At 43.7% G+C, this 20,933-nt stretch overlaps 1 protein-coding gene across 1 annotated transcript in view; it reads left to right on the top strand.

The window, feature by feature from the left end:
• Nucleotides 1–9,703: 9,703 nt before the first annotated feature.
• The window catches only part of PCSK9 (proprotein convertase subtilisin/kexin type 9), a 46,737-nt gene continuing 35,507 nt past the window's right edge, over nucleotides 9,704–20,933 (top strand). Inside the window, exon 1 of the mRNA XM_029618344.1 lies at nucleotides 9,704–10,736. The gene's annotated coding sequence lies outside the window, so the exon portion shown is untranslated. The remainder of the gene's footprint in view (nucleotides 10,737–20,933) is intronic.

Below are 20,933 nucleotides of genomic sequence, written 5' to 3'. Positions count from 1 at the left end.
AGGGCCAGATTAAAGGGAAGGTGCCCATAGTCAATGGGAGAAGGGGAGTTATCCTCTCTATCTTCCCTAAGGTCGGGGGGAGGGGGGGGGAGAGAATTGAGGATGATCCTCCCATCTCAAATCCCTCTCCCTCCCTCCTCACTTACAAGTTGCGGCACCGCTTCCCTCCAGGTGCCGGAAGATGCAGTAGAAATCAGCGCGGGGCCTTCAGAAGCCCTGGTGCGCTGAGTGCCCCTGGGGTGCTCTGTCCCTCGCACAGCTTTCCATGGTAACAGGAAGCCCGTGGTGGAGGAAGAGGAAGAGGGGGGCATGGAGCAGCAGAGTCACTCAGCATGCTTTATGCATGAAGATGTAATTGGAACACACTTGAAAAACAAGCAAAAGTCTACAATATCCATATTATCTGACTAGATAGAGAGATAGATGTGTGTGTGTGTGTGTGTGTATACACACCATGAAATCTTTACATATTAATCAATTCAATAAAATGTATGTCCAACTACTTACTTGTAAGAGAAGACCTGAAACAAAAAGTATGCAAGGAATCCTGCAGATAAAATTCATAATTTATACAGTCGCTGGTCTATATAATTAAAACATTTGATTGTAAATACAAATTTTAAATTATATAATAAATTCTAATACAAGGTCAGTTTTATTGGGGCAGGCAGGATGAGTTTCCAGGAGCAGTGGAGTTAGCTGCATAATTGAAAATTCGAAGTTGGCTTCTTAACTTATGCGGCTAACTCTGCTCGTGCTGCTGACCTGTCCTGTCCTAAAGTGAGCCTTATTCAGCGGTGTGGATAGGTTTATCTGGCTAACTAGCCGAGCCACTCAGTGGCTGAATAATGGCCCCCGTGAGATACTCAGATATGATCACCCCCACATCCTGCTCCTGTTTTTTTGCCCAGAAGCCCTTCAGAGGGATATGTATTCGTTTCAAACAAATTTAAAAAATGGGATGAATAAGGGTAATTTATTTCATTCAGAGGGTTCTGAAATGAATCGGGGGGGGCCCCCTGAATGAAACGAACCTAATTTGTTGCATTTGTTTGAAATTAATGCATCGGGCCTAAGTCTAGGCCTGAAGCTGGGGCCTCGCCTAAAGCGTAGGCTGAGGCCTAAAGTAGAGGCCGCTGCCTACAGCCCAGCGAGATACCGGCACTTTGGCTAGGCCTAGGACCAAAGCCAGGGGCTCTCCCAGGGCATAGGCTGAGGCCCAAAGAAGGGGCCATGACCTAGGCCCACGTGCGACACCGAGGTCGCTTTACCTGATCTGTCGGGGGTTAATCTAATGGGAAGGCTGGGCCCAGCCCAGGCCCAGTCCCGATGCCATGATCTGACCCGAAGGCCAGGTCCTGGCGTCAGGCCCTCAGCCCAGACCCAGGGCTGATATCGCAACCCAGCCTGGAGGCCTGGTCCCAATGCCAGGGCCTGACCTGGATGCCTGGTCACGATGCCTGGGCCTTTACCTCGGGTGAAGCCCAGGCCTCGCGCTGCTCCCCCATCATCCTCCTCTTTCTTCTGACGCCGCTCGCTGGGATTGCCCTGGAGTTAATTAACTCTGGCGCATTCACCCCACTGCATGACGCCATTATGATGTACGGGCATTGCTGTACATCAAAATGGCGCCGTCCAGTGGGGTGAACGCGCCAGAGTTAATTAACTCCAGGGCAATCCCAGCGAGCGGCGTCAGAAGAAAGAGGAGGATGATGGGGGAGCAGCGCGAGGCCTGGACTCCAGGCCTGGGCCTGATCCGAGGCCCAAGCATCGGGACCCAGCCTCCAGACCAGGCCCCAGTGTCGGCCTAGCTCCAGGCCAAGGCCTTAGCATTGGGACCTGGCCTCTGGGCTGGGTTGTAGCGTCAGGCCTGGGTTTGGGCCAAGACCCTGGCCTCTGGGCTGGGTCGTGGCATCGGGCCTGGGTCCAGACTCCGGCCAGGCTCCAGCATCGGGCCTGGGTTCAGCTGAAGTGTCAGCCTTGCACAGGCTGAGGGCACAATAGGTCATCGTGACTTCAGCCTAAGCAAGGCGAAGGCTTCAGTCTGGGCCTAGGCCTCGCCGATGGATCTTCTCTGAACCAGGTAAGTGGGGGCTGGGGGGATCCTTGCGGGGGCTGGGGGGATCCTTGCGGGAGCCTCCGTTTTTGTTTCTTGGCCGTTTTTCAGGGTTTTGTTTTTTTTTATTGTTTGATTTGTGAATCCACGAACCGAAATTAATGGGGAAAAAAAACCCCTCCCGAAAACAAATACGAATATTTTTCCCCTGCACTTCCCTTGCCCTTCAGCTCTTATTTTGTACTGCTCCCTTGTTTTCTTTTCAACCCTAATGCGTGACGCTGCATATTTTAGCATTAAATCTAGACCATTCCTTGAGCTCACGTTTTCCACACCTTCCAGGGCATTCATCCTGCTGCAGATTCTGGTATCATCCACAAAAAAAAAAAGCAAACATTTTCCAAAAGCCCTGGTGCACTCTCCCCCTGTCCACTCGGGGAGTGCATGGAATACACTTTTGGTTTTCAGTTCATCTGCCTTTCTTTTTTTTTTTCCCCATTTTGTTTCCCTTCTTTAGAGTGCATTCAATGCTTTAAGCTTTTGCTAAATAGTTTTAGAATGCACGGAAAGCATTTTAGGGTGAGTTGAACCAAGCGAACCTAGCAAAATGAAATGCTGCTATTCTTTGTATTGTTTCCTTTAGGAAACTACACAAAATGAAATAACAAGAGTCATTGTTATTACCGTGTTATTTTTAAATGACAGCACATCCCTATTGTCCCCGTGGACTCTGCTTTCTCTCCCTGTCTCTAATTCCATGGGTCACATAGGAGCCAACTTTTTTTTTAAAAACAATTGGGGTTGCCAAACTCCATGCAGATTACCCCCTCCCTGGATACTGTGAAGGAGTTTGCTCAGTATTGGGGATGCTCAAGCACTCTCACGGCACTCTCACGGCACTCTCACTGCCGCCACCTGCGCCTGTGTCTATGGCGCGGGACCCTCTCTCTCTTCATCCTTATGGCCCAGGCTCTCTTTCCTGTCACCCTCAGACCTTGCTGCCCAAACCCCCTCCCACCCATCTGAATTTGGCGTCCAGGAATGTACTGTGAGAGGCAGGATGGGGAGCAGACAGCCCCGGGAAGCTCCAGGACACTTGGTTGGTTTTTGAGTTCCTTTCCTATTTATCACTCACCAGGAGATGAAAGGACATGACCTCTGACCAGGTCTAAATGAAAACCAAATTTTCATATTCCAGCTACACAATGACCGGCACCGATCAGACAGGTCCCCGCGAACGGAGAGTAAGCTTTGCAGATTTATTTAAAATATTTATATTCTGCACAATCACGGCAGTTCCGTGGCGGATAGCTCCTGTTTATTCTCCCTGGCAAGTCTGCGGCATTTTAACGATTAAGAGTTTTGCTTTAGCTATGAAAAAGAGGGTTTGATGTCTGATGACATATAAACAACAGCTCATGTAATCACCTGTTGTATAGAAACACAGAAACCTCTCCACATAAGAGCCAACATGACCACTGCGCGTCCTTCAGGCTCCCTCCTGCATACTTCTAGAGTTAAAAATTAAGTACCATCAGGCTGTTGGAGTTTAACTTTTCTCATTCTTTTCTTCTTTCCCTTGCAGAAAAAAAAATCAAAGCTCTCTTAGGACGAGGATCAAGCCTTTCTTTTGCATCAGCAGGGTTTTGGGAAATAAAATAACATTTTTTGTGACAGGTGACCAGATGTTTTTGAGGCTGTGCTGATGATTGCTCTCGTGGTGGTGTTTTTTGGGTTTTTTTTTTACAGCATTGTGGGTTTACTCTGTGATGGTTCTTTCTTCAGATTCAGAAAACTTTATTGGTAAAACAATTTGCACATACAATGATTACATGAATAGACTGTTTTCTTGCAAAGTACATGGCTCGTACCCGGCGCACCATCCTCACTAATTTTCAAAGGCAACCATTGGGCCTGATTTTAAAAAATTGAGTTTTACTCAAGTATATGCACTTTGCTCAAGTAAGTGGGCTTTTGAAAATTGCTACAATATCTGCCATTGAATCGTCCATAGGATTTACTCGCATAAGTGCACTTTACTCAGTAAATGGCTTTTGAAAATTACTACGATAGTAGTTACATTTACGTACGCAACTCCTTTTGAAAATGACCCCCTAAGTGGGTAGTTTGTATGTGAAAGGAGCTGATGTCAAGTCTGAATATTAAATGTGCTTGCGGACTTTGCATCTGCTGCATGTGTGAGCAGCGGAGGTGTGCATGTCTGTGTGTCTGTATGCATGCGTTTGTGAGTATAAATGCATGCATGGGTGTGCACGGGAATGCGTGTGCGTGCGGGGAGGGGAGTTTAGCATGCATACTTTTGAAAATGCCAAGTGCGCGCAGTTTTCCTCCCCTCCTCCGAGCTAAAAACGCTCAAAGGAATGCATTCTGCACACTCCGTGTACTCTTTAGCTGCTCTGAGGAAGATGATTTTGAGATGGGCCAATTTCCCTGGGTAACTGGGTGTTCAGGATAGTGGGGATCCTTAAAACAGTAAGTCATTGCAAGGATATGCGGTGGTAGGGTCTCGGTGCTTGTTTTTGCTGTAAATAGGACACCACAACCTGCTGCTGCATTGGTTAAAGACGTCGTTTCTTACAGACTATCATGCCCGATATCGTGTCGCTGCCATCACTCGTGCCCGTCCTTCTGGAAGTCAGATAAGGCACCTGGAAGAACCTGCATAGAAACCTAATAAATTAAATAAATAAATAGCGCGCGCCATCTCCGCAAACTCTTCTTAACCATCGCTTGCGTAATCAAGGGAAACGCAACAGAGCGGGGACGGTGTCACTGGCACGACGACAGGTTCTGCGGCAGAAACAGGGCGCACGGCAAGGAAAGGAGGAAGAGCTTCTCATTCCCGGAGGAGAAACGCACGTCACGTCACAGCAGAGAGCCCGTGAGACGCTTTCGCCTGGCCCTGCCCAGGACCAGTGACACCGCAGTGGGATGCAGGGCCTCTGGGTGAGCTTATGTTCTAAAAACCGCGGGAGGATTCTGTCCAATGTGGTCAGTGCCTGCGAGGACTGCTTTCAAGTAATGGAAGGCAAGGGGGCAATATATAAAGATTTTTTTTTCACCCATGAAATGAGCGAGCAGACATGATCGAAGAGGCCCAGACTGCCCACAGCCCCTTCCAGCCAGGGCCAGGCTTGTGTGAGATGCAGACGAGATCACTTGAGACAGATTGGTTTTCTCTACATCTCTGCACAATAATGCGGGCTTTCAGAGCTGTGACTGGGGCAACGCGTGGGAAACTGTTTCCTAAACACGGCCAGCGTGTGCATGCATGGGAGGAAGCGTTTGTTTCACTTGTTTCTACATAACCTCAGCTGTGTTTTCACTGTTTGCCGTCTTGGAAATTATCCCCCCGGATAACCGAGGAGTGTGCGAGTTACCATTAACCCGGTGCTCTTTATTTCAGGGGGGAATGGAACTGTTCTAGATCTCTGTCTTACTTCCAGGCGCTGAGCAGCTCTGCAGACAGGAAATGTGCGTTCATTCTGAGTTCCTGCAGAAGACGGGGACAGCCGGATTCACGAGGAAACAAAGTAGCAGAGCCTTTCATGATAGATAAGGACCGCGAAGCCCATCAAATCTGCTCAATGTACTTCCTATGCCACTGACCCCAGCTGATCTCTGTTGTACCCTTTACATGTTCTTATATAGAGATCCTCCATTGGGGCGTCTTCCATGCATCCACCAGCCGTTCAGCGAGGTAATATATTCTACAGGTATTCCTGAGTCTTCCCTCTGGGAGTCTCAGGTCGTGACGTTTTTGCTCTAGAATGTCCTCTCCAATGAAAAAGTCTTTGCTTCTTGTGCACATATTTAGGTTCTTAATTCGGTTCTTAATTCGCATCTCAGAGGGCTTTGGTTGCAGAGTTCGCCCCATTTTAGTTGCCTGTCTTTAGACTGCCTCTGCTCTGTCTACATCCTTTGGGAGGTAGGACCTCCCGGGAGTAAGCAAACTAAGGAGCGAGAGTATTTCTGGATGAAAGGCACCAGTCTGAAGCAGAGAACTCAGACAATTATGGAGGAGATGCTTGCAAGCTGCAGAGCTGCCTCTTTATTGTGCTCAGGGCTCAGCGAAGACCCTGATACTTTCTCACATTATGGCCGATACAGTACAGTAAGGGGTAATAGCGCGTCGAAAATGCACGACCAACCCCCCCCTCCCCCGAAACTAATAGCTCCCGCAACATGCAAATGCATGTTGCGGGAGCTATTAAGTATTCCCGCGCGATTCAGTAAGTAAAATGTGCAGCCAAGCCGCACATTTTACTTTCAGAAATTAGCGCCTACCCAAAGGTAGGCGCTAATTTCTGCCGGCACCAACTTAATATCATGGCGATATTAAGTCGGAGGTCCCAAAAGTAAAAAATAACTAAAAAAAAAAAAAAAAATTTTTAAATCAGCCCGCGGGTTAAAAACCGGACGCTCAGTTTTGCCGGCGTCCTGTTTCCGAGCCCGTGGCTGTCAGCGGGTTTGAGAACCGACGCCGGCAAAATTGAGCATCGGTTGTCAAACTCGCTGAAAGCCGCCGCTCTTGTCAAAAAAGAGGCGCTAGGGACGCGCTAGTGTCCCTAGCGCCTCTTTTTACCGCGGGCCCTAATTTGAATATTTTTTTTACTGAATCGCGCGCACAGGAGAGCGGGCGCTTGCCTGCTCTCCCGCGACTTTTACTGTATCGGCCTGATTGTTTGGTGTGAATTTGAGGCACAGGACTGCAGAGCAGGGGGCCTGCTGATTCGGTCCTGCTCCTCTGGTTTGTTTACTGGACATGCACTCCCCTTCCCCAGTGCAACAAACTGGACGCTTGTTCCGTGCCGTAGAAGAGAAAACAGATTTCCTACACTGCTGACTTTATACAGATCACCATAGACTTCAAGCCAGAAAAATGACCTGCAATACTTTGAAATTACTCAGAGTCTGCAGGGACAATGTGAGGAAAAAGGCTGCCTGCTGATGGCTCCTAAAACGTGGGCATCACTCCAGGGGTTACGGAGGAGTGAATCACTTTAGAACTGGACTGTACAAATTTGGGCAAGTTCACAGCACTGGAAAGTCGGTGGAAGCCGACGTCCTTTCCCTGCAGAAAGCTCATTTCAGAACTCGCCCAGCCCTGTTGAAGATGAAGTGCCCACGGTGGTGAATGCTTTCCCGGCCCACGTGTGCATTCTGCTTCTCTTGCTACAAGAAGGCAACACTCACACAGGCACCCTCCGTGCAAAAAACTAAGGAAGGATTTACAGGCTTGGCAGAAATATCTGGGAGGAATCTTCAAGCAAACTAGAGCTGTTGTTGGACGTCTCTTTGTCACGTAAGCAGGCCTGCAGAAAGCAATGTCGCCCTTGGAATTAAATATGTCACGCTAGTTTTACAGAGGAGATTCCGATGCAGTCCTGTTCTGTATTTAGGAAACATTAAATCCTGAGTAATATTTTATGTATAAATACAATTTAAAATTGCAAAGCAGGGGCCCAGTTCTGAATTTGTGCCCTTGTTGCTTAGTGCCCTCTAGTGACAAAGAATGAGAATACAAGCATAATATATTAAGATGTTCCCTTTAGTGATGCACTTGACAGTACAAGTTACTTTGACCTCCTAAGAGCATCACACGCTTTACATCTGTGGGGAAGACTTTTGAGGTGGTTATGTGAAAATGCCTCACTTGCACACTATTTTTATTTGACCTTTCAATAGTCCCTTCTGCAGATTACAATGTAAAGATGTTGCCGGAGTGCCTAAAACGATTATGCACATTCTTTATTCAGAGGGAATAATTAAGAGAGACGTAATAGCAAAGACATGCCGCATAAACTTGAACTGTAGAAAAACAAAGAAGCATACAAAACACATAACCAAACTTGCTTCCAGCAGGCTGGAAACCTCTCTTAAAAGCAGTGCAATGCATATCTTGTAGCTATTCATTTTTTTATTATATAAAAAAATAACATATGGAATCCAGGTTTGGAAGGACACCAAGCCCATCTTTGATCACACCAAAAAAAAAAAAAAGGGGCTGCGTGTTTCCAGAAATTGGGGCTTACATCTGAAGTTTCCCATTGCGCAGTCTGGGCGCACTCTTGGAAGTCGTTTGAAGTGGAAAGGATTTCCTCGCTCGTTCAAATAAAATGAGATTAAATCAGGCTGGCGGCAGGTTTCCTTGGCTGGAATATTTCCTCACATAAAGGTGAATTTTAAAAGCCCATCGCAGACGATGAGTCAGCACGCTGGATATGCACGTAAATGCCGCTGCGCGCACATCTCGGAACTTCCGAAAAAGCGATAGGGTGAGGGTGCGTTCTGGGCAGGGCATGGGGGGTTCTAGGATGCTAGCCTAAAATTTGCGCGTAAATATTATTTACGCACGCACGCGCACAATGGGGTCCCCTGCCGCGTAAGTTTACTTCTGCTATGGATGACGCATAAGGTATAAAACCCAAAAAATCTAGGCAGATCAACGGTTGTTTTAAAGGTCGGGTCTAACAGGGGGGAAGGAAGGCTTTTAAACTAGGCCGGTTTGGAAGTTCTATCCCTCAACTGGGTGAACGGGCAATGGCATCGGTGCACATCCCTTTTAAAAGCCCCCAGTTATGTGGCAGAAGCGGCGCGTGCCCACTTAAACTTAAGCATACGTGTGCGCGGTCGTTATTTAATAACATGCGCATATTTATGCGAGTAGATTATAAAATAGCCGTGTCCCTCAGCGCGAATCGACGAACGCACCCACACGTGCACCTGCGTGCTGCTTTGAAAGTTACCATCACAATTCTTTCTAGCCAGCTGTGTAAGGCTTGCCCATAACCCTTGTCTATTTTATTTTTTCCTGTTTGTTACGAAAACCTTTTAACTATTCTAGATGACATTGGCACCACATAGTTTTCAAATGGAATATTTTATTTAGTTCTGGGAAATCTTTTTTTTTTTTCTCTTTCATGTTGAACTACCTGCATCATGCTGTCCCTCCCTGCATCAGCAAACGGCACAAAAACTGTGGCCGGGTACGTGCAGAAACCAGCATGCAAACACCGGAGGGAAAAGGGCTACCAACAACTCCCGTACTGTAGCAGAGCTAGGGACCTTCGTTTTCAATTTTTATTTTATTTTGTCCAGGAATTTTTTCAGTGTTTATTACAAGAATAAAAATGGGAGAAATTAGTGGGAAAAAAAAATGACCTGCCGTTTTCCCGGGTAGATATCATGTTTGTTCTTCTTGTAATGAACACTGAACAATTGTAGGGAAAAATAAAATAAAAAAAAAAACAACTGAAAATGAAGATCTCTGAGTAAAGTTCATCTAATGCAAAAACGGCCTGGAAGGAGATGAAACAGACACTCTGTGTTAGGCTGAACCACCGCACACTCAGAATCAGGATAGCTATGGGACAGCAGCACTTCTCTCAGCTGTCCCCCGCCCAGTCTTATCGGTAATGGTGCAAATACAGTAAATGTCCACTCCCCTCCCCCCCCCATATCCAACAGGAAAATGGGGGAACCGAAATTTGTAAATCTACATTAGGCATAAACATGCCCGACACACAGCTTTTAGCTATGTTGCACCCGCATTATTTATTTATTCATCTATTTATTTATTCTTATAATCCACTATCTCCATCTTGTGATCGACGCAGAGTACATAAATACAAAAACGACACAATAACATCAAATACATTAAATGTTCCTATACAGCAATTAATAACATCATAAAGTAAAGACATTGTTAAAATAAAATGCCTGCACCTGCTTTCAAAATATCTTTTAACACCTTGAATAAGACACAGCTCTCTGGGCAATGTATTCCATAACAGGGGAGTAGCATATTGGAACTTGCCCTAGTAGATTGCAATCTATAATTTTTTTTTAAGAGTTGTGAGCGCAGTGTACATTGCGGCTTAAATTGTTTTTAGTACTTTAACCATTATGTCTCACTGACAATCCGTAAAAAAACAAATGACCTGAAATTCCGTAAGGTTTTGAAAGCACGGATGCTTTCTTGAGTATATGAGGATATTTTAGTTTAGGTTAGAAAATATCTTGTGGCCTTTTTAAAATTATTGTGGCAGGGTTCCATAATCGGGGTCCCTAACCTCCTGAGCTTATATTGTGCTGGGACCCTGTACTGGTAAAGAGTTTAAGACTGAACTACTGAAATTATGTCTAAGACCTGCCAAAGGGACTTTAATACCTCTTAGCCCACTTGTTGTTCCCTGCTGCAAGAGGTGCCAAAGGAACTGAGTATATGTTAGACACAGGAATTACTTGCCTTTGCATGAAGTTTATGCTTCTGCAGAACCAGCAGCTACATGGTTAACCAAGCAACTTACGGCGTGGGGAGACCACATGACCTTTGAGAGCCTATGGGAACTGAACAGCAACCAGGCTGGCATGGAAAGAGTGGTTGCACCTATCAGGAATGAAACAAACAAAACAAAAAGGCACATTTTGTGTCCAACTGCTTGGGTGTTTCTGAGGAGTTGTCAGAGCTGCGCAGCACTGGAGAAGAGGCACAGTTTTAGTAGAAATCAGCTGCTACCAGGGCAGGGGAGTGCAAAAGAATCCCATGGAAGCTGGGGACAGAGATCATTGGTGTCACAGTCTGCAAACAAACCCAGGACTCTTGAGCTGAAGCCCAGGATTTCCCTCTGTGTGATGTGAGAAAAGTGGTTTTCAGGTGAATTTTCAAAGGAGTTAGGCATGTAAATGTAACACACTGTCATAGCAAGTTTCAAAAACCTACCGACGGTCCAATGGCCTATATTGTAGCAAAAGCCCACTTTACACATGTGTAAAACCCAGTTTTAAGCATATAAATGCCTTTTAAAATCAGGCCCTAAGATATTGGGGGTGGGGTTACCTGGGAGATAATTCAGACCCTGCTGCTGCTGCTGCTGCTGCTACAGCCTGCTAACAGCACCTCCTACAGTCTGGGGTGGTAGTGGCAAGATCCCCTTAACCAGGGAGCTGCAAGGAAAAATATAAATTAAAGACGGTTATTTATTTTTCCCCCTGCTGAAAGGGACTCTGCTTGAGAAGAGAAACAAAACCCAAGGGGGAGTGTGCATGACCTTATTGGTGAGAACGTTGCCTGCAATGCTAGCTGCGCCTTACTTCACTGCCTGCTTCCTGGTGCTTCTTTCTGCTGACTTATGTATTTGATTTACATTCTGCTTCTGCCTGAGGCAATGGATTTGCCCTGTTACCTCCTTTTCTTTTTTTTTTTAAATACCAGAGTTCAGATACATATTATCAGTAAAAAGCCATAAATCTGTCACTTGGTGTGGTGATTGTCTGTGGTAATCCTGCTGCAAAGAATGTATCCCCTGGCTCTATGTGACCCCCCCCTCTGTCTGCCCTTACCCACAGCTACAGGTGGGGCTCTCTCTCTTTCCTGGCAGGATACCCCCCCCTCCCTTGGTGGCAGTTCATCTGCATTAGCTGAGTGTGAGGGGTGGTGGGGGGGGGGGGTGCTACATTATTTTATCGTTTGATTTTAAATTTTTTTTCTTTTTTATATTTACTGAATTTACTTATTGTTTTATGTAATATATTTCTTTTTTATTGATATTGTTAACTGCTATGATGATGTATGAAATGAATGGCAGTCAATCAAATAAAATACATTATAAAAGTAATAATAAGAGAACCTAACGATAAGGGCGCCAATCAATGCACATTACAATGCCAGTGAGACAGCAGATCAAAAGGAGAACAGAGTTTAGTAACAAATGGAAACGTAGCACAACTCCTGGCTATCTTTCTGAAGCCAGGAAGCTGCGCACAGCTGGGGGTGGGCAGATGTCCTTTTGAAAGATAACAGAAGGGCTATGGACACTTGTTTATGATGGCAAACAGTAATCTTTGAAAGATGTGATCCCATTGGTAAATAAAATCCAAACCCAATCGATCAAACACTTTTCAACAATTCAAACAACTTCTTTGACGACCTTCATACTAGATGTCATCAAAAAGTGTTTTACACACACTATATATAGTTCTGCCTTTCATATCATCGTTGGTTGACTTTAGCCACATTTTAAACTCGCTGTTCTTAATCTATATTCTTTTTTGAAAAATCTTTTTTTGCAATTTAAAATTTTAAAAATAAAATATATGGTAGAGTACTTATCCTTCCATTTTAAATCCAAATTCAATGTATCTTCTGTGAATTCTTCAGATAATCTTATTTATCTACCTATTTATTTATTTATTTATTAGCTTTTATATATCGACATTCGTGGGTACATCATGCCGGTTTACAATATACCTGAAGGAGGAAATTACAAAAAACCAGGGTGGGGGGAGAGGGAGCAGATAGGAAGAGAGACGGGGCGAGAGAAGAGAGGGAAAAACAGGAAGAGGAGAAAAGGAACAGTACCTGATGGAAAACAACAGAAGAACATAATAAGTAGCATTGCAAAATTATACACCCAGTAAGGGACTGTGGATAACCTTATATAAATTATACACTCCAAAAAGTATTATATACAATAATATATATATATAATATTATTATAATATTGTTATATACAATAATAACAAAGTATTATATACAGTAATATACATTATCTTTAACTAGTACATACAGGAGACAGTATATATGACATTACACATTATGAGTTCAGAAAGGCAACTATATATAGACTAGCAGGGTCGCTATAGGGGAAAGTAAGGGTTAAAGGATAGCTGAGGGGGTAAAATAAAAGGGTTACTATAGGGAAAAAGGTAGGGTATAAGGACAGAGGAAGGGGGAAAGGGGTATAAATGGGGGTAAATAAGGAGGTGCAGAGAAATGGGAGAGAAAACAGAGTATAATTAAAGGAATAGAGGAGAAGGCTATGAGTACATTACATTAATGACAAGGGCTCTTTCTCTGAAGGAGTAGAGGGAGCAGGGGGCACCTGATGGCATTATATCTCAGTTCACCGTACTTGAACTCGGCATCTCTTTCCATTCCTGTGTGATGCCCGGCACAGATCTATGTTTCAAATGTAAAGTTCTTCTTCAGGGGATGGACACTGTATGAATCCTATAAAGTAGATATTATTTGTAAAAAAAAAAAGTATTTATTTACCACGAAACAGACCAAACTCTAAAAACTGGCAGAAACACTGTATATATAGTGTGTGACTCTTTTTGATGATGCCTAGAATGACGATGGTGAAAGAAGTGGTTTGAGTAGTTGAAAAGTTTTAATTGGGTTTGTATTTTGAGTGTATATTATTCCAGACGAGGTAAAACTAATACAGTCTTTATTGGTATTCCTATTGGTAAAGCCATCTACTGGCCAACAGTGACAACAAGTGGACATAACTGGAAAGGGGAGGACATTAAAATGTATTATAATTAACTTTTCTTGGTCAGCCTATGGGATACAGTTTTAATTTTTAAACTAATCAGTTGTAGGGTTTTGCATCAGACCCTGGATGGGCCATACCTGTCTGGAACCAGTGAGAGGCAGGGTATCAAAAGCTGATTAGCAATCACTGCTGCCTCTTTGAAAACCAGGGTTTTTTTTTAAAGAGAGACAGAGTCAGACAGAGTGAGAGGGAGAGATACAGGGATGTAGTCATGAGGGGAGACTTTAATTGCAACCCCCAGCTTGCTGCTGATAACAAAAGAAAAGCAGTTTCTGGTAGCTAGAAGTTTTCTTGTAGTTAATTATCCTGAAGAAAACTACTTATCCAGGAGTACTGAGACAGATTGTTTGTTTATTTTGTAGCGAAGGCAAGTAATAATTGTTTATGAACTTTTCCTTCAGGAAGTTGTCTACACAATTTTTCAACCCAGCTATACTAACTGCTTTTACCGCATCCTCCTGCAACACATTCCACAGTTTAATTGTGCACTGAACGAAAAAAATACTTTCTCCGATTTGTTTTAAATGTGCCTTCATGGAGTATCCCCTAGTTCTAATACTGTTTGAAAGAGTAAATAACAGTTCCCCATTTACCTGTTTCACCCCACTCAAGATTTTATAGCCCTAACCTGTTTAGCCTTTATTCATAGCAGAGCTGTTCCATTCCCTTTATCATTTTGCTCACCCTTCTCTGCACCTTTTCTAGTCCTACTATATTTATTCTAAATAGGGCAAGCAGAATTGCACCTAGTACTCAAGATGTGATCACACCATGGATCAGTACAGAGGCATTAGGAAAGCCTTCATTTTATTTTACTTTCCTGATTAATATCTAACATTCTATTTGGGTTTTTTTTTAACCACTGCCATGCACTGAGCTGAAGATTTCAAAGTATTAGGCACAAGGATCCCAAGATCCTTTTCCTGGATGGTGACAGCTAATACAGAACCCAGCCTCATGCACCTATAGTTTGTATTACTCTTCCCTGATGTGCATCACTTTGCACTTGTCCACATTAAATTTCACCTGCCGTTTAGATGCCCAGGCCCCGTCATAAAGTCTTCTTGTAATTCCTCACAATCGGCTCCTGATCTAAAAGCTTTGAATAATTTTGTGTCATCTATGAATCTGATCACTTCACGCGTCGCTCCCTTCTCCAGAATATTAGTATAAGTTCTCAGTTCAATCTCACATGACTGTTGAATACTTTGGACAAACTTCTCCGCAGTCCAGCTGGGTGATGCTTGGGGAATTCGCAATGATGCTCTGCATGGACAAGGCGATCTTCTCCAACATAAAGCAAGATACATTTTTCTCTCTATTCGGAATAGAAAGGACAAACCTGCTGAAAATTCCCTCAAAACTGTGCACACCACTCAGAAAATGCAAGCACTATGTTAATACTGTTTTCCTAGCTTGAAATAAAACAAACTTAGGAAATATCTAAAAATCTACTTAGTCATATAGACTTGAGTAAGCCACTGCTTATGCCTGGTTATGAGTAAGAAGGATTGGGGCAGATTTTAAACCTACGCACGCGATATAAAATCAGGGGTCGGCGCGCGCAAGGGGGTGCACGCTAGTGGAACTTGCGCGTGCCGAGCCCTCGGGGAGACCAGCTGGCTTTCCCTGTTCCCTCCACAGCCCTAAAGAAACCCCCCCTGTACCTTTGTTGTAGAAATTATGCGCCGCCGGGCCTTTTGAAAATAGACCCGGCACTCGTAACCCCCCTACGCGCGTAAATCTTTTAAAATCTGCCCCACTGTTTCTAATCTTTGGGATCCTGCTGGATAGAAATGACCAGGACTGGTCACTGTTGCTGGGCTCGATAGACCCTTGGTCTGATACTGTCTATGGCATTTCTTAAGTTGTCCTGTCCTATTATAGGGTTTAGCCAGAAGATGGCGCTGTGTCCACTGCAATAATTTCGTAGCTCGGGTCCTTATGATGCAGTCACTAGATTCTCCATTGCAGCTGTCCTTTGGTGGGACAGCCTAAAAGAGAGGAACTCTTTAACAGGGTTTTGCTTTTTTTTTTTTTTTTGCCCTCCAAGTTGTTTGTGTTCTGTTCTTCCACCTTTATAGGTAGATTCACTTCAGCAGGAATCTGCAGCTGTTTGCATGTGGAGGATAATCAAAATTACAGTTCAGTGTGTATTGTTTCTTAATTATTATTTTTTTTTCTGTAGCGTTCTATTTTTATGATTGAACCTGTCACATATACTTGGAAATGGTTTAGTTTAAAGCGACAACGAAATAGGTATTAATATTTTAGAGGTGTTTGCCATGCCCCTCCCCCCACTCAAATGATCCTGCAGTGCATTAGAGAGAGAGAGAGAGTTCACACTAAAGCAGCTCAAACAGGGCTGTAGCTGGTTTAAATGCTCATTTCTATGGGAGTAAGGGGCTGACTGAAAGCAATCAACAACAACCCCATTCTCAGCCATAGTATGCTTCTTTAAAGGTAATTTTGCATAATAAATGAATAAAATATTGTAGTGTAATAGCCAATGATTACTAAAATATATCAGCTCCCCGGAGAAACTATTCCTTGTAGGAGCCCTGCTAAATGTGTTTAGCTGTTTTTAAATTAATTTATCATGACCCTGTAGTTTTTTTCATTTCATTGTAAAATAATAATGTATGCTAATATATATAGCTAGATTCATCATTCTGCTATATTTTATATATTTATAGCAGAATGAAAAAAAAAGGGGGGGGGGGGGGCTGGGAGGGTGAAAAATTGCAGCCGGCCACATCTCGGCGGTGCGTTTTCGCCCGCCGCGGTTGCAGGCAGGGGCCGCACACTTTCACACCTATAGCGCTATGGAAAAAGGTGTCGTTATGTCCCACGGTGCTGCCGGCGATAACGTGGAAAACATGAATAGGTGGACTCTGGAGGAACCATGATACAGACTTTTAAATACCCGACTGGAATTAATGATGCACAAGAATCAAACATTTTCCAATGGAAAAGAAGCTGTAAAACTAGGGGGGTCATGACATGAAACCCCAATGGGGAAAACTTGGGAACAGTGTTAGGGAATATTTCTTCACAGAACGGATGGTTGGATGCATGGAAAGGCCCTCCTGGAAGAGGTAGTAAAGGTGAGATCTGTAATGGGATTCAAAAGGGCTTGGGATAAGCACAGAGGATCCCTAGTGGCTAAAGAATGGAAATGAACAAATGGGGTAACCTGTGGTAACATTTCTGGATGGGGGTGACCTGCACATAAGAATATAAGAACATAAGAAGTTGCCATACTGTGGGTTAGACCAAGGGTCCATCAAACCCAGTATCCAACAGTTGCTAATCCAGGTCACAAGTACTTGGCAAGTACCCAAACATTAAATAAATCCTATGATACTGATGCCAGCAACAAGCAGTGCCCATTCCCTATTGATTAATAGCAGTTTATGGACTTCTCCTCCAGGAAATTATCCAAACCTTTTTTAAACCCAGCTATACTGGCTGCCTTAACCACCTCCTCTGGCAATGTATTTCAGTGCTTGTGTGTTGAGTGAAAAATAATTTTCTGATTTGTTTTAAATGTGCTACTTGCTAACTTCATGGAGCGCCCCCCAGTCCTTGTATTGTCCGAAAGAGTAAATAACCATTTAACATTTACCCATTCAAGTCCTTTCATGATTTTGTAGACCCCCTTGGCTGTCTCTTCTCCAAGCTGAACAGCCCTATCCTCTTTAGCCTTTCCTCATAGGGGAGCTGTTCCATCCCCTTTATCATTTTGCTCACTGTTCTCTGTATTTTTTTCAGTGCAGCTATATCTTTTTTGAGATGCGGTGACTAGATTTGCACACAGTATTCAAGGTGCGGTCTCACCATTGAGTGATACAGAGGCATTATGACATCCTCCGTTTTATTTGCCATTCCCTTCCTAATAATTCCTAACATTCTGTTTGCTTTTTTGACTGTCACAGCACATTGAGCCAATGATTTTAAAGTATTATCCACTATGATGCCTAGATTTCTTTCCTGGGTAGTAACTCCTAATTTAGAACCTAACATCGTGTAACTACAGCAAGGGTTATTTTTCCCTATATGCAACACCTTGCACTGTCCACATTAAATTTAATCTGCCATTTGGACGCCCAATTTTCTAGTCTTGCATTTATTACAGTCCACTTGTGATTTAACTACTCTGAATAATTTTGTCATCTGCAAATTTGATAACCTCACTTGTCGTAACTTTTTCCAGATCATTTATAAATATGTTAAAAAGCACTGGTCCAAATACAGATCCCTGAGGCACTCCACTGTTTACCCTTTTCCACTGAGAAAATTGACCATTTAATCCTACACTGTTTCCTGTCTTTTAATCAGTTTGTAATCCACGAAAGGACATCGCCTCCTATCCCATGACTCTTTAGTTTTCTTAGAAGTCTCTCATGAGGGACTTTGTCAAACGCCTTCTGAAAATCCAAATACACTACATCTACCGGTTCACCTTTATCCACATGTTTATTAACTCCTTCAAAAAATGTAGCACAGAGCAATAGTTACCACCCTGAACACTTTAGGGCAGTTTTTTAAAGCTCTGCACGTGTAAATCCCGGCCTTTATGAGTGTGGCCGGGCCTTATGCGCGCTGGGTGAATCTTCCAAGAGGCCGGGACACGCTCAAGTGCCGGGACTCTTAGAAGGAGCGGGCTGGAGGGTGTGTTTTTGGCAGGGGGTGGGCCGGGACAGTGCCATTGTTTGCTGTCCCAGGCGCGCGCAGGTTACTTCAGGTCGGGCCCTGAAGTAACTTGTAAAAAAAAAAAAAAAAAAGGTAAAAAGATTTAAAATGGGATTTTAGAGGGTGGGGAGGGGAGGAAGGGAGATTAGGGTAAGGGGTAGGAAAGTTCCCTCCCAGTCTGTTTCTAAATTGGAGCGGACTGGAAGGGAACTGGGGAAGGCCCAGAAGCGTCGCCGCACGAACATAGCAAAAATGTACACCCCCCCTCGCGCGCACGCTGCCACCGATTTCGTACCATGCGCGCACATGGACGCGCACGCGTATTTTTTTTTTTAAATCTACCCCTTTGATGGGAAGACAGGATGGACCATTTGGGTCTTCATGTGCTGTCATTTACTGTTACTATATGTACTGTAGTAATAATAGAAATATGATATTTAAGGAAATCAGGGCAGGGCTGGACAGACTCCATACAGGCATCGGGCTGAGGAACAATTGATGAGGGAGAGTATTTAAAAAAAAAAAAAAAAAAAGTCATAATTAGAAATACATGCCTTTTTATTCCAAAGAAGAGTAAAAAAACAAATACATCAGGACATCTGACGAAGGGAGTCAGGAGGCCGGGAAAGCTCTGCGTTTCCTCCATATCTGAACAGCTGCTGGCACTGTGTGCGTGAGAGGAAAATACGCACGAGCAGGAGACAGAATACCTGCCCTGCCTGAGACGGTGACAGGCAGGTCGCTGCTCGTACGAGCTGAGCAGAGTTCCAGTAGCTGCCTTAGTTCTGGAGAAACCGGAGTCTTAGCGTGGGTGCACGGCGGAGCGCCGTTTAACCGGAAGACACATTAACCTGAAGCTCGTCATCCAGAAAAAAAAAAAAAAAGCATTGTTGCGTGAAAACCGGCTGGCTTCGCGTGATCTGTCACGCAGAAACACTCCCATTATCCGCAATTCTGTTATCAGAAAATGTACAGTATCGGGAGCTTCCAGCATTCAGAAACCTGCATTGTCCAGGATGGCTTTGGTTCTAACCAGTCCGGATAAACCAGATTTCAAACGTGTCGGGGGTCTACGGGGATGCAGTACATGCTCAGACCATGCACATTCCAGAAAGGAGGATGCATGGGTTCTGCATGGAGCAGCTTCTTCTCCAGGAGTCATTAATAAGGATCGCTGCAGTATGGGTGGCTGCCCAGTAACTGTGACAGGCCCCAGTGCAGCTCATAAGAACATAAGAAATTGCCATGCTGGGTCAGACCAAGGGCCCATCAAGCCCAGCATCCTGTTTCCAACAGTGGCCAAGCCAGGCCACAAGAACCTGGCAATTACCCAAACACTAAGAAGATCCCATGCTACTGATGCAATTAATAGCACTGGCTAACCCCTAAGTAAACTTGATTAATAGCCGTTAATGGACTTCTCCTCCAAGAACTTATCCAAACCTTTTTTGAACCCAGCTACACTAACTGTTTTCTATCCAGCCAAATGATCTGCTGCAATGTCTAGTAAAATCGCTTATGGTGTTATCACCTGACTTGTGTCATTCTTTCCATGAGCCTTAGTGAAGATGTGCTTGCAGCAAATTCTCTAAAGCAGGGTTAAATAAAAGTTAGGTTTTGCTTAAAGAAGAAAAGTTAATTTCCTGTTGTCTGTATTTTAATTTGCTTTTTATTTTAATTTGCTGGGGTTCATTTGTTGTTTGCAGGTAAATTCACTCATTTCTGACTTAGTAAAAGCCTCTGTGAAGGATAAAATTGCTGTCAAAATAGTACAGGAACAAGCGTGTGCATTTAAAATATCAAAGTATGGTGTTCCAAAGGTCAAAATGTAAGAAGGTCTGTAAACAATGCAACAGTCTGAGGAAGAGTACTATAGCTATTTTCTCTTTAGAATCAAGTTTCTGTACCTCTGCAAGCACTAGTCTGTGTTGTACAATTTTGTTTAGCATTCAAACAACCACTCTATGAAAAGGCAACACTGCAAACATCCTAAAACACCAATACACCCCCTATTAGGAAAACAGAACAAGCCAAACTGCTATAGATCGCTACATAGAAACTACACGCTAGCGGAATTCCTCACCTCAGTCACACATGCAGAACACAGACAGACCCTCACCAAATACAGAATAAAGAGACCAGAAAATATAAATAGAAATGTGCAGACAAAAACGGAACTGGAAATCACAGAAAGCCCGACTGTGTATGCAGTGCAACAATGGAAATAAATAAACATTACCATTCCTCATAAAACAATAAAATAAAGAAATGTGTTTATTAACCTTTATTAATCGCTTTCCGGATAAAAATCTTATCGCCCAAAGCTGTGTACAAAATAAAAACAAAAATACACGAAATTTCATCAATAGTAGTAAAACCAAATGAATAAAGAGTATAATTCAAAACAGCTAACTCATCCAATAACCAATGATTAAAAACTCATATAAATGTTTTCTGAACATCAATAAAATATTTCAAAACAGATGAAATAACACCCATAATTAAAACTCATAAGGATTTAAAAAAACCCACAGATTCTAACATCCACACATCACATCTATCACCCCTCCCCCAGCGGCAGATCCCTGTAATGATTGCTTTATATTACCTAAGCTAACTCTAGTGAGTGACTCCAATAAAACCATTAAAACTGCACTCCTTAAACAGGAAAACAGAGAAAACTGACCTTGCTTCTCTAGCCCTGCCTATTGTGGGATCAATGGCTAGAGAAGGGGGTCACTATTAACTTGTATCAAATTCACTGCCATTACCAACCCTACTTGGCTTGGTGTGGAAGATCCCTGGAGGTTGTTCAA

This window comes from Rhinatrema bivittatum, chromosome 10, assembly GCF_901001135.1.
Source record: "Rhinatrema bivittatum chromosome 10, aRhiBiv1.1, whole genome shotgun sequence".
Lineage (NCBI taxonomy): Eukaryota > Metazoa > Chordata > Amphibia > Gymnophiona > Rhinatrematidae > Rhinatrema > Rhinatrema bivittatum.
Note: the sequence above shows the minus strand (reverse complement) of the source record. Positions and strands in the feature narration are given on the sequence as shown.